Here is a 13680-nt window from a genome sequence, read left to right as displayed (position 1 = left end):
AGTAGCCACAACCTTGGGCTTTGTACAAGGCAGATAAACCATACTTTCATGTGTCAAAGATTCCTAACACTTAGGATCTTTCCCCATATAGTCATCCATACTTAATTCATTTAAGAGTCCGCCACAACCTTGGGCTTTGTACAAGGCAGAAAATAATGTTTTCCCTAGCAACAGTCAGCCACAACCTTGGGCTTTGTACAAGGCACATAAAATAGAGTCATTCATTCAATTATCCTCAACAGTTAGCCACAACCTTGGGCTTTGTACAAGGCACACAAATAGAGTCTCCCTAAGTAGAGTCAGCCTCAATTCTGGGCTTCGTACAGAACACAAAAATACCCTGTAATTAATTCCCAGTGGAGTCATCTCCCAGAGTCAATAATATTAATAAGTCAATCAAAAAGCCTCAAGCTTGGGCCTCATACAAGCCAGCTAAAGTCAAATCTTTTATACAGTAGATAGACATAGCTTATCTCTATAGAGAGATATTTTTACTACTCTACCACATTCAAACAAACAAACATTTCAATTTCAATTTCAATCAAAGTCTCCCATTTAGGACTCTGAAAGACATGCTCTGGCACATCCCCAGACTTGTACACTTTCCCTAATTTGGACGAGCATCTTTCTTTCATTTAAGAGGCATCTGACTGGCATACTTGCACACACAAGTAAGGTCCCCCTCTTGAATGAAATGAATCCAGTTATTCTGTCACTCCTTTAAATGTTTGTGGTAGAATAGTACAAATACCTCTCTGTAGAGATGATTTCATGTCTCTTTACTGTAAACAGAGATTTAATTCCAAGCTTCAACCTTGAGCTTCAAGCAAGGCACCAAAAACATTAATTTCCCTAGTTAGTTCCCCGAACTACATTAAGCTCTGACTTCCACTAGGGATATGTAGGCATGAGGTTCACAAGGAATCTCAGCGAGCTAATAAAATACCAAAAATAGTCAGTCTGTCTATCTGTCTGTCTTTTCAAATCAAATCAATTCCTTCTCCTAACACAAAGGAGAAACTTTCCCAATCATTAGCAATAAACACAATCACAATGACACAGAGAAGGTTCCTGTAGAGTACTACAGATATGTAGGGTGTTTAAACACTTCCCTATGTATAACCGACCTCCCGGACTCCAGAATTTCTAGTCTAGGTGAAATCCCCACACTTAGCAAACTCCTAGGGTTTAGTTGAGATCTTTTTTCCCCTTTCCTACTCGTAGGACAAATAAGAAAGTTCGTGTGATATCGTAGGAAGAACTGAAATAAAATTCATCCCACCACGGGCGCATTCTCCTTCCAAATTTCGCGTGAAGGGTTTAGCGTGCCGTCCTCCCAAGTGAAACGGGGAGGTAAAAGAAAACGACACCACAATGTGTAGCGGTGAAATTTGTGAGACTAAAGCCATTGAATTGACTTAGCTCATACATTTGTACGTTTTTGTACTAAAGCCATTAAATTGCATGGAAGAATCGTTTCGTTTTCATGTTGTCGTTGTAGGATTGTGCTAAGCATTACTTTATTTGTACGTTTTTGTGTGGAAGCCATAAATTTGTTTTTGGTTTTTAAAACTTGTTAATTCACGATTCTTTGATTTATTACTTCTGATTCTTTGAGTTGATTGATTTTAATTTGAGGAAAAACAAGTTTAAGTTAGGGAGAGTTTCATAAGTGTTAAATTGTAGTTACTTTTGTATATAGTATTACAACACTTATTGACTCTTTATTCTTAACTTGTACGTAAATGCGTATGTTTTCGTTATACTTGTACATATTACGCATTATTTGAGTTTTCGGTTCATTTATTTACCGTTTGATTAATTTTCATTTATTTTATAGGTATTGGTGGATGTTCGGAGCCTCAAACAATAAAGTGTCGAAGACACAACTTCAAATACGCGATTTTGGAAGAAAATAAGGTCTGAGACCGCTAAGCCTAGGTTGCACCGCGTTACTACTTTTTTGGTAGAGCCATAGATGATTTTTTGAGCCCGCTAAGCGCGCCAAGCCTGCTAAGCGCAGTAACTTTTACACACCCAAATATTTTCAAGAGGCGGTTTAGTGTGTGAAAATAAAGGCAGCCCACTAAGCGCGATGAGCCCGCTTAGTGCGACTACGTAAATTTTGTTTATATCTTTCTCATTTAAGCATTTTGTAGGTTATTGTTTTGGGGAATATTTGTCCCAATTCAATCAATCTCATTCTTAGGTTAGGATTAGGTAGAAAACAACAATCGACTCTTGCATTCAATGATCGGAGGTGTATTTCTCATCAATCAGAGCTGAAAACCCCTGAGATGTTTGGTTTTCTTCTCTTCCTCTTTGTGTATTTCTATTTTGTTGGGTTTTGTTTGTATATTTACTCTGAACATAAGTATATTTGTTCATCATGGTGTTCTATAAAACTTGCTTTACAAATCAATCTTGTTTCTTTCCTTAATATTTTTGCATTTAAGTTTGGATTTGTGTTGTTGTAGAAATAGATATCACAAGTCTTGATTAGGGAAGGAAATCTGTTAGTTTCTAGATTTTAAAGATAAATTTAGAGCTAACAATCACTTGTGTATCAAAGTTTAATGCTTTCGTGTTTAAGTTTCGCGCGAGACATCGTTGACGCGAGAATACAGTTGTTCTCGCAACTCTGCATTAGACATAACCTTGGTTGTGATATGTCTCATAGGTGTTGCAGAAATGGATACTGATGTGAGAGATACATGATGATTTTTTGACGAGTATTATAGGTTGAGTGCAACTGATCGATAGGTTTAAGTTTGTGACGAGTAGTGTATATTCATGCCTGATAGGTTATTCTCTCCAAATAATGTATTTATTTTACTGTTTATACATTTTACTTTTAGTTCATTTAAATCCAAGCTCAAAAACAAGAAAGTCGTTGAATGACATTCTTTCCCTCCACCATTCTCTATGGACGCGATAAATTCCGGAATACTTCCAAACTTTTCCTTGCCGCTTTATTGCATCAACAGGGGGTTCATGGACCTAACCTTCTAAAAACTCTCAAGCATTATTATATACTTTAAAGATCAATTATTGAAGAGAGAAGTAGAACACTTCATTAAGGCTGGACCTTTTTAAATTTTTGGTGTTATCAATCTTCCCTTAACTTTTTTTTTTCTTTTTGCATAAATTCTTTATTTTTACTTTCCGTTGCTTCTCTAAAAGTTTTTCACAAAATATTTTTAAAATCTAATTTAGAAAATAATTTTGTTTTAAACTATCATTTTTCAAACATCCATAATATACACATGTATGAATTCACACGTATAACAATAATGAAAAGGAGATAGTTGTTGTATACAATGAGTATTTGAAGGTGGAGTATTCTCTAGACAATTGGACAACAAAAACTCTAGAACTCAAGCCTTCCTCTGTAACAAGAAAATGAGCACTACCATGCATAATGAGACCAATAGAATCAAGAGAACTAACAATACTTAAGTCCTAAAATCCAAAGGATGAGAAGAGAAGAGATTAACATGTTGTTGTAATAGTAGAACTGTTATTACACACAAAATCTGTTGTGACTTTTATTACACACAACCTTTTCAAAGTACTTCAAATACACATATAAACTCTTTGTTAAACAGTATGTTGACTATTGTTTCAACATACAAACAAAAGATAGTATCAACATCCAAACAAATAATGGTCAATGCCATGAGTAACAACATAAGAGAAATCAAGTTCTATCAATTGATCACACACCTTGTGGACAAATAAATTGTAGTTCCATAATATAAAGGAAAACTAATATTGTTTAAATTTATTATTTTGTTTAAATAACATAATATGATATCTACATCCTCACATCACAAATAGGTGATATCAAACTTTCACTACACACTTTAGGATAAATAAAACCATCACTAATTTGCATATTTAGAATCTTAAAACTACTACTAATGATATTGAAAGCAATCATATTCATATGGACAACATAGGAAGGAAAAGAAACTCGAAACAATTTAGTCCAAAACCCTTCATTTTCATATTGCTTCATTTGCCAAACATCACAAAAATCATATTTTTGAACTATGATACACAAACAACTCTTCAACACATCCAAAACCACACACTAGCTATATTTTCAACTTCATTATATAGAAGCATAAACTTGTTATATGATTCATTCACCATAATACTATAATTAGTATCATCCAGCCAATTAAACATGTCACTCACAAGACACAATGGACCAATAGCTTTAACAACAAGGATATTCCCTTAAATCATTTTCCAAGAATTATTACCCAGAACATGAACCTTAATTTTAAAATTTTTTAGTACTAGCAATAATAAAAATAGCAACAACCTTATATGGAAAGTATTTATATTATATGTTTTTAGGTATAATATTGAGTTTTACAACAATATTATATTTCTATACTTGAAAATATTTTAATATCAAAATAAAAGGAAATATAATTAAACAATATTTCCATTTATCCATCTCACACTAGTGCAGAAAGTACTTTTTACATCGGGCGAAAAATACTTTTTACATCGGTTCTGAGCCCGATGTAAAGACAGGCGATGTAATAAGTCTGAGACATTTTACATCGGGTCAAGGCCCGATGTGAAAAATTAACATATCACATCGGTTGAATTCAAATGTATGATGTGAAAAATAATACAATTTTTTTATAAAAAAAAATATACGTCATAGTTTACATCGGCTGTCCCCTTTACCCGATGTAATAGATAGTTTTTACATCAGTTTTCAACTATGCCTGATGTAATAAACTGGTTTTTACATCGGTTTTCTTAATGCCCGGTGTAATATGTCTTCTGCTTTTAAGCATATAATGGTTGTTTTTCCTATTTTAACCTGTATTTTTTTTTTACTTAATTTTCCATATAAGATTCAAATACCACACAGACCAAAGTTAGGTCGCTATTTTACACATTTTTCCCACAACACACAAACCACATTTAATTGTACCAAATAGCTAAGATATATATATATATATATATATATATATATATATATATATATATATATATATATATATATATAAATATTCGTCAAAATATACAAAAGTATTAATCTAGGATACACAAGTGTACAAAATAATAAGAAAGGTTTACACACGGTTTACTACTACAAATTAACAACACAACAAATATCCATCCAACCATTTAAGTCCTTTCGCGCACTTGAAAAACCAACATGCATACACGAGAAAACATAAAGTTATTCTTTATATAACTAAAAGAAACATTTTGCCCAACGGAGTCGCAAATCATACCAATCTTCTTGTGTTAATACTGTAGGATCGTCAAATACCTACAATACGTAAACAACAATATAGCATTTTGTTGGGTCAATAAATACCTAAAATACGGAAGCATCTAGAGATAATCCAAGAATACAAAATTTATTCAGTACGGAAAAACATAACAATTCTTATACTATACCGGGTCACCAATGCCGACAATAGGGGGATAGAAACAAGAAAGTGAGTGTAATTTCTTAGTAGTTATAGTATACTCATAAGTGCTTTAATTGCACCTTTTATTCAAAATATTGCTCATATCAAAGTCATAAGAAAAAGGTTCCACTGAGTACTACACAAATCATTTCATATAGAACTGCTTCCCTTTGCATTCCATAGTGAACATGTTTAAGATATGCATCAGAAAATTACATTAAATATGCAACCAAATTAGATATGAACAAATTTTTTTTAAAAGTATTAACAAATATAAAGAATCCCACAATGATGGCCATGTGCCCTGGACTTGCTATTCACTTCAAGGAGTTATTTCTACAACTTCAGCTTAGAGCATACACAATGTTACTATCTTAGTTACATTATAGAAGGAACAAGAAAATATTAGTTACAAAGTACAAGTTGATTACTCATAGGCTAACGACTAATAATTCTGTTTCTATATATAAATTAATTAACAACAACTCATGTTCATAACAGTAACAGAACTATGCAAATATGAGGTAATAAAGCTAGTCTACTGAACTACAATGCATTTAAATACTAATATAGAGCAATATATGTGACTGACAGTCTGTTAACTATTTCCAGAATAAAAAGAGGCTATATACATGAAACATTATTAATATGTTTCTTGTTGAGAATGGAGCAAACACAATAATTATAAAGAGATTACTTTACAACATACCTTATTCAATCACTCCCTGTTATTAACCTAAATTAAATCCAGAAAATAGTTCCCAACAAAATAGAAGAAGAAAAATAAAAAGGGAAGAAAAAAAGAAATATGTTTTGTGAGTAAGGGAGGCTAGGGTTTAGTTGGAAATAGTGGGAGACTTTTTCCATCGGGTATTATATGGGCCGATGTAACAGCCTTTCTGGTAGACTTTTTCCATCGGGTATTATATGGGGCGATGGAAAATCCCTTTCTGATAGACTTTTTCCATCGGGTACTATATGGCCCGATGTAAAAGCCTTTATAAAAAAATTTGTTTTATTTACCGTAATGCCACCGTGTATTATACCTTTCCCATCGGGTATTATATGGGGCGATGGAAAATCCCTTTCTGGTAGACTTTTCCCATCGGGTATTATACGGCCCGATGTAAAAGCCTTTATAAAAAATTTGGTTTTATTTACAATAATGCCACCGTGTATTGGATTTTTAATTTTTGGGTTATTTTTCCCATCAGCTCCATTAAATGTCTGATGTAAAATCCTTTGACATATATTTTTCACATCAGTTATATTTATACCTGATGTAAAATCTTGTAACCAAATGTAATATTTTTAGTAGTGTCAATACATGGAATATATTGACTAACAAACAATAACAATATACTATTTTTAGTTCTATGTTTTAGAATATCTAATTAACTTTTTTTCCAATTTAAAAAAAAAAATTAATTTTTAACTAAATTAATAATTTTTCTTCATAAGCATTATTCAATTTATTGTTATTATTTTCTAAAACTAAAATGAGCATTGTACTGATAATATAAAAAATATATTTCTCTTTCTTAAATGTAAACTAATAAAAATAATACTATAAAAAATTATATTACCATCAATGTTATTAAACTATAAAGTTTAAAAGGAAAATTTAATATATAACCTAAAATTGTTTTCCAAAATTTATTTATATAAAATGTGAAATCTGAAAGGTTTGAAATTCAATCATATGATCTTAAAACTCAAAAAATATATGAAGGAGGAATGGTCAAATTTAAATTATGTCAATGACACTAAATTTATGTGCTTACCAAATAGTAAAATACAAATTAAATGAGGATTTCTTTTTATAAGCAACATTATATTCAACAATGAGTACCAGGGGTACTCAATCCTGAATACAACAGAAAACCAACAACATCATCAGAGAAAATCCAGAGGATATTTACACCATTCGTGAAAACTAAAATTTAACCTATTCTCTCCAATTTGAAGTCACCACCAAGTAATTTTGATAACAATATCTTCCACATCTTCTTCCTCATTGTTGAAGATTATGCCATTTCTAACCCTCCATATACACCAAGTTATTTCCAGCCAAATTACCCCTTCCCTTCCTCTTGACACTCTTCCTTTTAAGCCATCCAGAAAATGCAGAAAATTAGCACAATTTGATTGATTATTAAATGATCTTCTATCCGTACCTAACCAATCAAACACAAATTTCCAAATTCTTTGCACAATCCTGCAATTCCGCATAATATGGTCATAATCCTTCGGCATTTCGTTGCATAAAACACACAATTTGTCATCTCATTAGTGATTATTCCTCTCCTTGCAAGTTGACCTCGAGTTAGTATTCGATCTTGAAACAAACGCCAAGCAAACAACTTGACCTTTTAAGGAACTTTAGCCTTCCAAACCTTCTTCAAAGCTTCAAGGGTTACCGCTGTCAACGAATTTTCTTGCTGACCCTGAAAAACCCTATCATAATACATCTTCACGGAATATTGAAATCCATCTTCAAAAGGCCATACCATAACGTCTTCTTTGGACCAAACCGGCTGCACCTCTAACAAAAGAACAGCCATGTCTGTCGCTTGAGCCAACAAGGCCGGATTATTCACATCCAAATTTCACTCTATCTTCCAATGCCATCAATTATTCGCCCAATATCCATTATTCGCCACGGACGAGTACCCGTCAATCGAAGAAAAATACAGATTTGGAAATATGTTTGATAATTGGGAGTTGCCAATCCACTTTGAATTCCAAAAAGGAATAACCACTCCTTCTCCCAACTTCCAAGTTGCATTATTTGTGAAACCATTGTTAGATTCATCCCCTTTAATAGACATTAGATCTCGCCACCACAATGATTTTCGTTTGTTTGATTCTACTTCAACTTCATTCCAAATACAGTGTCGCAAGTTCGCCTTCTTTAATAGAGCCATTTGCATAACAAAGCATGGTTGAAAGAGGTCACCTCTTTAATACCCAGTCTGCCTTATTCCTTGGGACGACACATGTAAGTATCAGATATGCCTAAGAGGGGGGTGAATTAGGTTTTCAAAAATTAATCGATTTTATGAGAATGTCTTTACTAATTTTTTGGTTAAGGGTTTGAAGGCTTTTGATGGTTTTTATCTTTTTCTTGGTAATGGTGATGAAAACGGTAAAAGCGGAAAGATAAAGAACACAACTATATATACTGGTTCCCCTCACAATCCGAGAGTACTCCAGTCCCCTTTCAAACACGAAAGAGATTTCACTATAGTTAGAATGATTGTACAAGCCTATGCCTACTATCTAACCTATAAGGTGATCAAAGGTTCTTAACACCTTTAAGATCAATCAACACTAATGTGGATGAAGAACAATCCTCTTCAAACACACCACTTACTTCCAACAATCCTGGATAGTAAGGAAAAATATTCTTTGAATTTATACAAGAGTTTTTAGATGAAGTTTGTAGAGCAATATCAATCTTGGATTGATCTTCTTCTTCAAATAAACAATTCTCAAAATGAATATAGGTGTTCACAATGTATGCATGAAACTTTGAATGAATTCTCAATGAAAATGTGTATAAAAAGTTTCACTTGAAAATAAAGATTTGATGAACACTTGGAAATATTGAAAGATGAAGAATATGAAATTTATGAATTGTTAATGAAGAAGGTGTTTAATTTTTTTTTTGATGGCAACCAAATAACATTAATTAAGAAGAAGAAACAGGAATACAGAGATGGTGATCAACACTTGGTATGTGGCCAGTCCAAGTTCTAGAGCCTAAGGACTTGCCAAGACCAACCAAATTATGGGCATCACCATTGAGAGTTCTTCTAATAAACATGATGGTTACACTGTGAAGATCAGAAATTAAATTCCTACAATCAGCCAAACAGGATCTAGGTCCGCATTGAACACTATACCATTGATGCAATCCACCACAGCCAGAGCATCCGATTGCAACACAAAGTCCTTGAGCCCCAAGCTCTTCGCAACCTGCAATGACCACCGAATGGCCAACAGTTCTGCAGTAGATGGGTCGGTAATACTATCAATTCTTTTAGTGGCAGCCAAAAAGATGTTTGAAGTAGGATCCCGAATAATACACCCAAAGGTTACGACGCCATCGTCAAAACAACCTGCGTCAGTTTGCACGACCCAGCCATGGACGTTATTGGAGCTAATCACAGAATTATTGTCCACATTCTCAGCTATCAAACAACCACCTGTTTCTTCTTGGACAGTGTTCCAAATCTCAGCAGCTACCGCACAAGGATTAGGCTTGATACCCTTAAAAGCGACACAATTGCGAACCTACCATATTTTCCACAAGCAAACCGCAACAGATTGCAAGAGAAGAGTATCCTTCTTTGAGCAAATCTCACACAGCCAGTCCAAAAGGTCGCCCTCATCAGGAATCCGAATACCCAGCGGACCAACAAAGAGTGCACTCTTAACGAAATTGCATCGGAGGAAAATATGGGAAGTGCTTTCGGTATCAGAATTGCAAAGAGGACAAAGACCGTCAGAAGGCGTACCTTTCCGTAGCAGATTAAATTTCGTGGGCAGAATATCTTTAGTGAGCCTCCATAGAAAATTCTTAATCCTTGGATTTACCTTGAGTTTCCACAACTGTTTCCAAAGCTTGAGATTGCCATTAGATGAGGGACCCGGGGTATCATTGGGTCTCTGCTCTCTTAACCAATGATAGGCCGTTTTGACCGAATAGTTGCCGTCAGCTTCAAAATGCCATATTAGTTTGTCTGCTCTAGGACTTAAGGGCAGGGATATGCTGCTGATGTGGATGACTTCAACAGGTCCAAAATTCTCCCGTAAAAGCTCCAGGTTCCAACGATTGGAGTATGCAACGATAAGAGAGCTAACCATGGAAGACGGATCAAGAGCACGGGCTGGACAGGATGTTTGGAAGCCTGGCAATGTAGGAATCCATCTATCCCCCCCGATCCTCACTTTCTCACCATTATCAATTCGCCACCTAAATCCCTTTAGAACAACGTCCTTCGAGCTTAGAATGCTACGCCATGCAAAGCTTGGCCGAAAACCACTCTGAGCCTCAGCAATATTGCACCGGGGATAATAACGCCCTTTGAAAAATCTCTCCATCAGAGAGCCATCCGCTTGCAGCAGCCGCCAAAACTGTTTTCCCAAGAGACTAGTGTTAAAATCACGAATACCCCGAAAACCAATACCTTCATCACCTTTGGAATGCGCCATCCGGTCCCAACTCATCCAATGAATCTTCCGCTCACCTTCTTTGGATCCCCACCAGAATTTAGCAAGCATGCCCTCAATCTCTTTACAACAGCTTTCCGGTAACCTATAACAACTCATTATATACGTTGGGATTGCTTGCGCCACGGCTTTAATCAAGATTTCTTTCCCCGCCTTAGACAAGAAGCTTTCCTTCCATCCCTTGACTTTCTTCCACACCCTCTCAACCACCAGTTTAAAAACCTCCTTCTTTGACCTCCCAAAAACAACAGGAAGTCCTAAATACCGAGAATGATTGTTCACACCACGGAAGCCAAGCTTCTCCCTGATCTCGCCCCTAGCATCATCATCAATATTGCTACAAATAGAAACTTTAGACTTGTCAGCATTCACTACCTGTCCAGAGGCCAATTGGTATGCCGTGAGAATGTGTTGGATTCTGTCCGCTTCCTCCACACTGGCCCTCGCAAAAAGAAGGCTATCATCTGCGAAAAATAAATGGGAGATTATTGGGGTCCTTCGAGCCACTTTGATACCATGGATATTCCTCTCATTCACTTCATTCCTGATCATTCCAGAAAGCACATCTGCACAGATAACAAACAAATAAGGTGAGAGAGGGTCCCCTTGACGGAGACCCCTTTCGGGATGGAACCGCTTGCTTGGCTGACCATTGATAAGTAATTGGTAGGAGACAGTAGAGATGCATTTATGTATCAGTGAGACAAAAGCAGGGGGAAACTCCATTCGAAGCAACGTTTCGGTCACAAAACTCCACTCAATCCTGTCGTATGCCTTAGACATATCAAGTTTCAACGCCATAGTACCTTTCCTCCCTTTCTTCTTATGTTTCATCCAGTGAAAACACTCCATGGCAATAAGAGCATTATCAGTTATGAGGCATCCACGGATAAAAGCGCTATGCTCTTCACTAATGACTTCCGGGAGAAACAACTTCACTCTATTAGCAATTGCCTTGGTCACAGCCTTCATAATGACATTGCAAAGCCTAATCGGCCGAAAGTCCATCGGAGTTGCTGGATTCTTTTTCTTGGGGATGAGAGTGATGAAGGTATTGTTGATGGCAGCAGGGTCACCCTGGTTGTTAAGAATATCCAGAACAAACAGCACCACGTCGTTACCTACCGTAGACCAATACTTTTGATAAAACAAGTCTGGAAGCCCATCCGGACCTGGGGATTTAGTAGGATGCATATCAAAAATTGCCTCACGAACCTCTTCAGCAGAAAAAGGTCTAACACAAACCAGCTTATTGTGATCCGAGAGTCTCCCCTGAACGAAGCTACAAACTTGAGGGATATTTGCAGGGTTTGAAGAAGTGAAAATTTCATTGAAGTATTTGACAAGGATTCCTTCACAGTTTGATCGCCCGTGCTTCCAAACCCCAAACTCATCCTTCAATCTTTTGATTGAGTTATTTCGTCTCCTTTGGCTAGCTTTGCAGTGAAAAAACTTGGTATTTTTGTCCCCATCTTTAAGCCACACAGCCCGACTTCTTTGTCTCCACAAAATCTCTTCCGTTTTAAGCGATTCATCTCTCTGTCTTTCAATTGCCTTATACTGCTTAATCTCCCCAATATCTCCCGACTACCTTCTATCTTCCTTAATCATCTCCTCTAGTCTCAGAATTTCCTTTCGAATACTGTTAGTACGAATGTCCTTGAAAGAAAACTGCAGATCTCGCATGGATTTAATGCGATGCAGAGATGAACCCGGAGTCATGCGCCAGAGTTGCTTCACAATATCACCACAAGCTGCTTCCTTCGACCAAGCTTCTTCAAAACGGAACAAGTATCTTCTTTTGTCTGCCTCAACCTCTTGCTGAATAAGAATCCGCAACGCTGCGTGGTCAGAGCCGAATCTTTCCAAGTGAACAACTTTCGTAAGAGGAAAACTTTGCAAAAAGTCATAAGAACACAAACTCTTATCAAGCCTACATTGAACATTCTGATCACCAACCCTACCATTGGTCCATGTGAAAGGGTAACCTTCAAAACAAACTTCCTGAAGGCCACACAAGTCCATGGCATTCCTCCCCCACTGTAACTGAGAAGCAGTTCTACTTAGCCCTCCAACTTTGTCCGAATCCATCATTATATCATTGAAGTCTCCAAAGAAAATCATACGACTGCCTCCCTCATTCCGTAATGCCTGCACCAAAGTCCAAGTTTCCTTTTTATTAGATTCTTCCGGATACCCGTAGATACCAGCGAAACACCAAGGATCATCGTCATCATCGTACTGCTTGCAGCTCCCAGCAATATGATTCTGCGAGTAGGACCTAATAGTAATATTAGAATCCTCATTCCACCATAAGCATATGCCTCCCGCTCTATCTTTCCCAGAATCCCTACAATCACTCGAAAGATCAAACTTGAACTTAAACCTCCTCTTCAGCTTAAGCATCTCCTCCTTCTTAAGTCTTGTCTCCATTAAAAAGACAAGCTGGGGATTTTCAGTTTTGAGCAGCCTCGCAAGGCCACGAACTGCACGAGGGCTCCCCAGACCTCTGTAGTTCCAGCTGATGGCTTTCATTGGGGAAGGCGGTGTTGGTCATCCAACACCACCTCTGGTCCATCGTTAAGAACTTTATCTCCACCAACAATCTGCTTCCTTTTCTTATCACCCACTCCAACCTCGTCTAGATTTCCTTCCACCACCATAACATCCAGAAGTTGGCGCTTGGTTGTTCTGGGCTTAACAGTTTTACCTTCTGCAGTTTTAACATTCTTTGATGTCTTCCTTCTAACCCACTTCCTTTTCTGCACTCCACCAACATTTGTAGTAGCCACTGGTAAAGTTTTCGCAACTGACAGGGATACCGCTCCCAAGGATTCTGCCACCGTCTCCACATCCACCGCTGCAGTAGTGTTATCCTCCCCTCTCTTATCACTTCCAACCAAATGAATGGGGGTCAGATTGGGTTGTTGAACTTCAAGATCTTCACTTATGGCTTTTCCTTTCGCATCACACCGGCTCTGACTGGAAG

The sequence above is a fragment of the Vicia villosa genome, unplaced genomic scaffold (assembly GCF_029867415.1).
Source record: "Vicia villosa cultivar HV-30 ecotype Madison, WI unplaced genomic scaffold, Vvil1.0 ctg.001583F_1_1, whole genome shotgun sequence".
Classification (NCBI taxonomy): Eukaryota; Viridiplantae; Streptophyta; class Magnoliopsida; order Fabales; family Fabaceae; genus Vicia; species Vicia villosa.
This window is presented reverse-complemented; position numbering follows the sequence as displayed.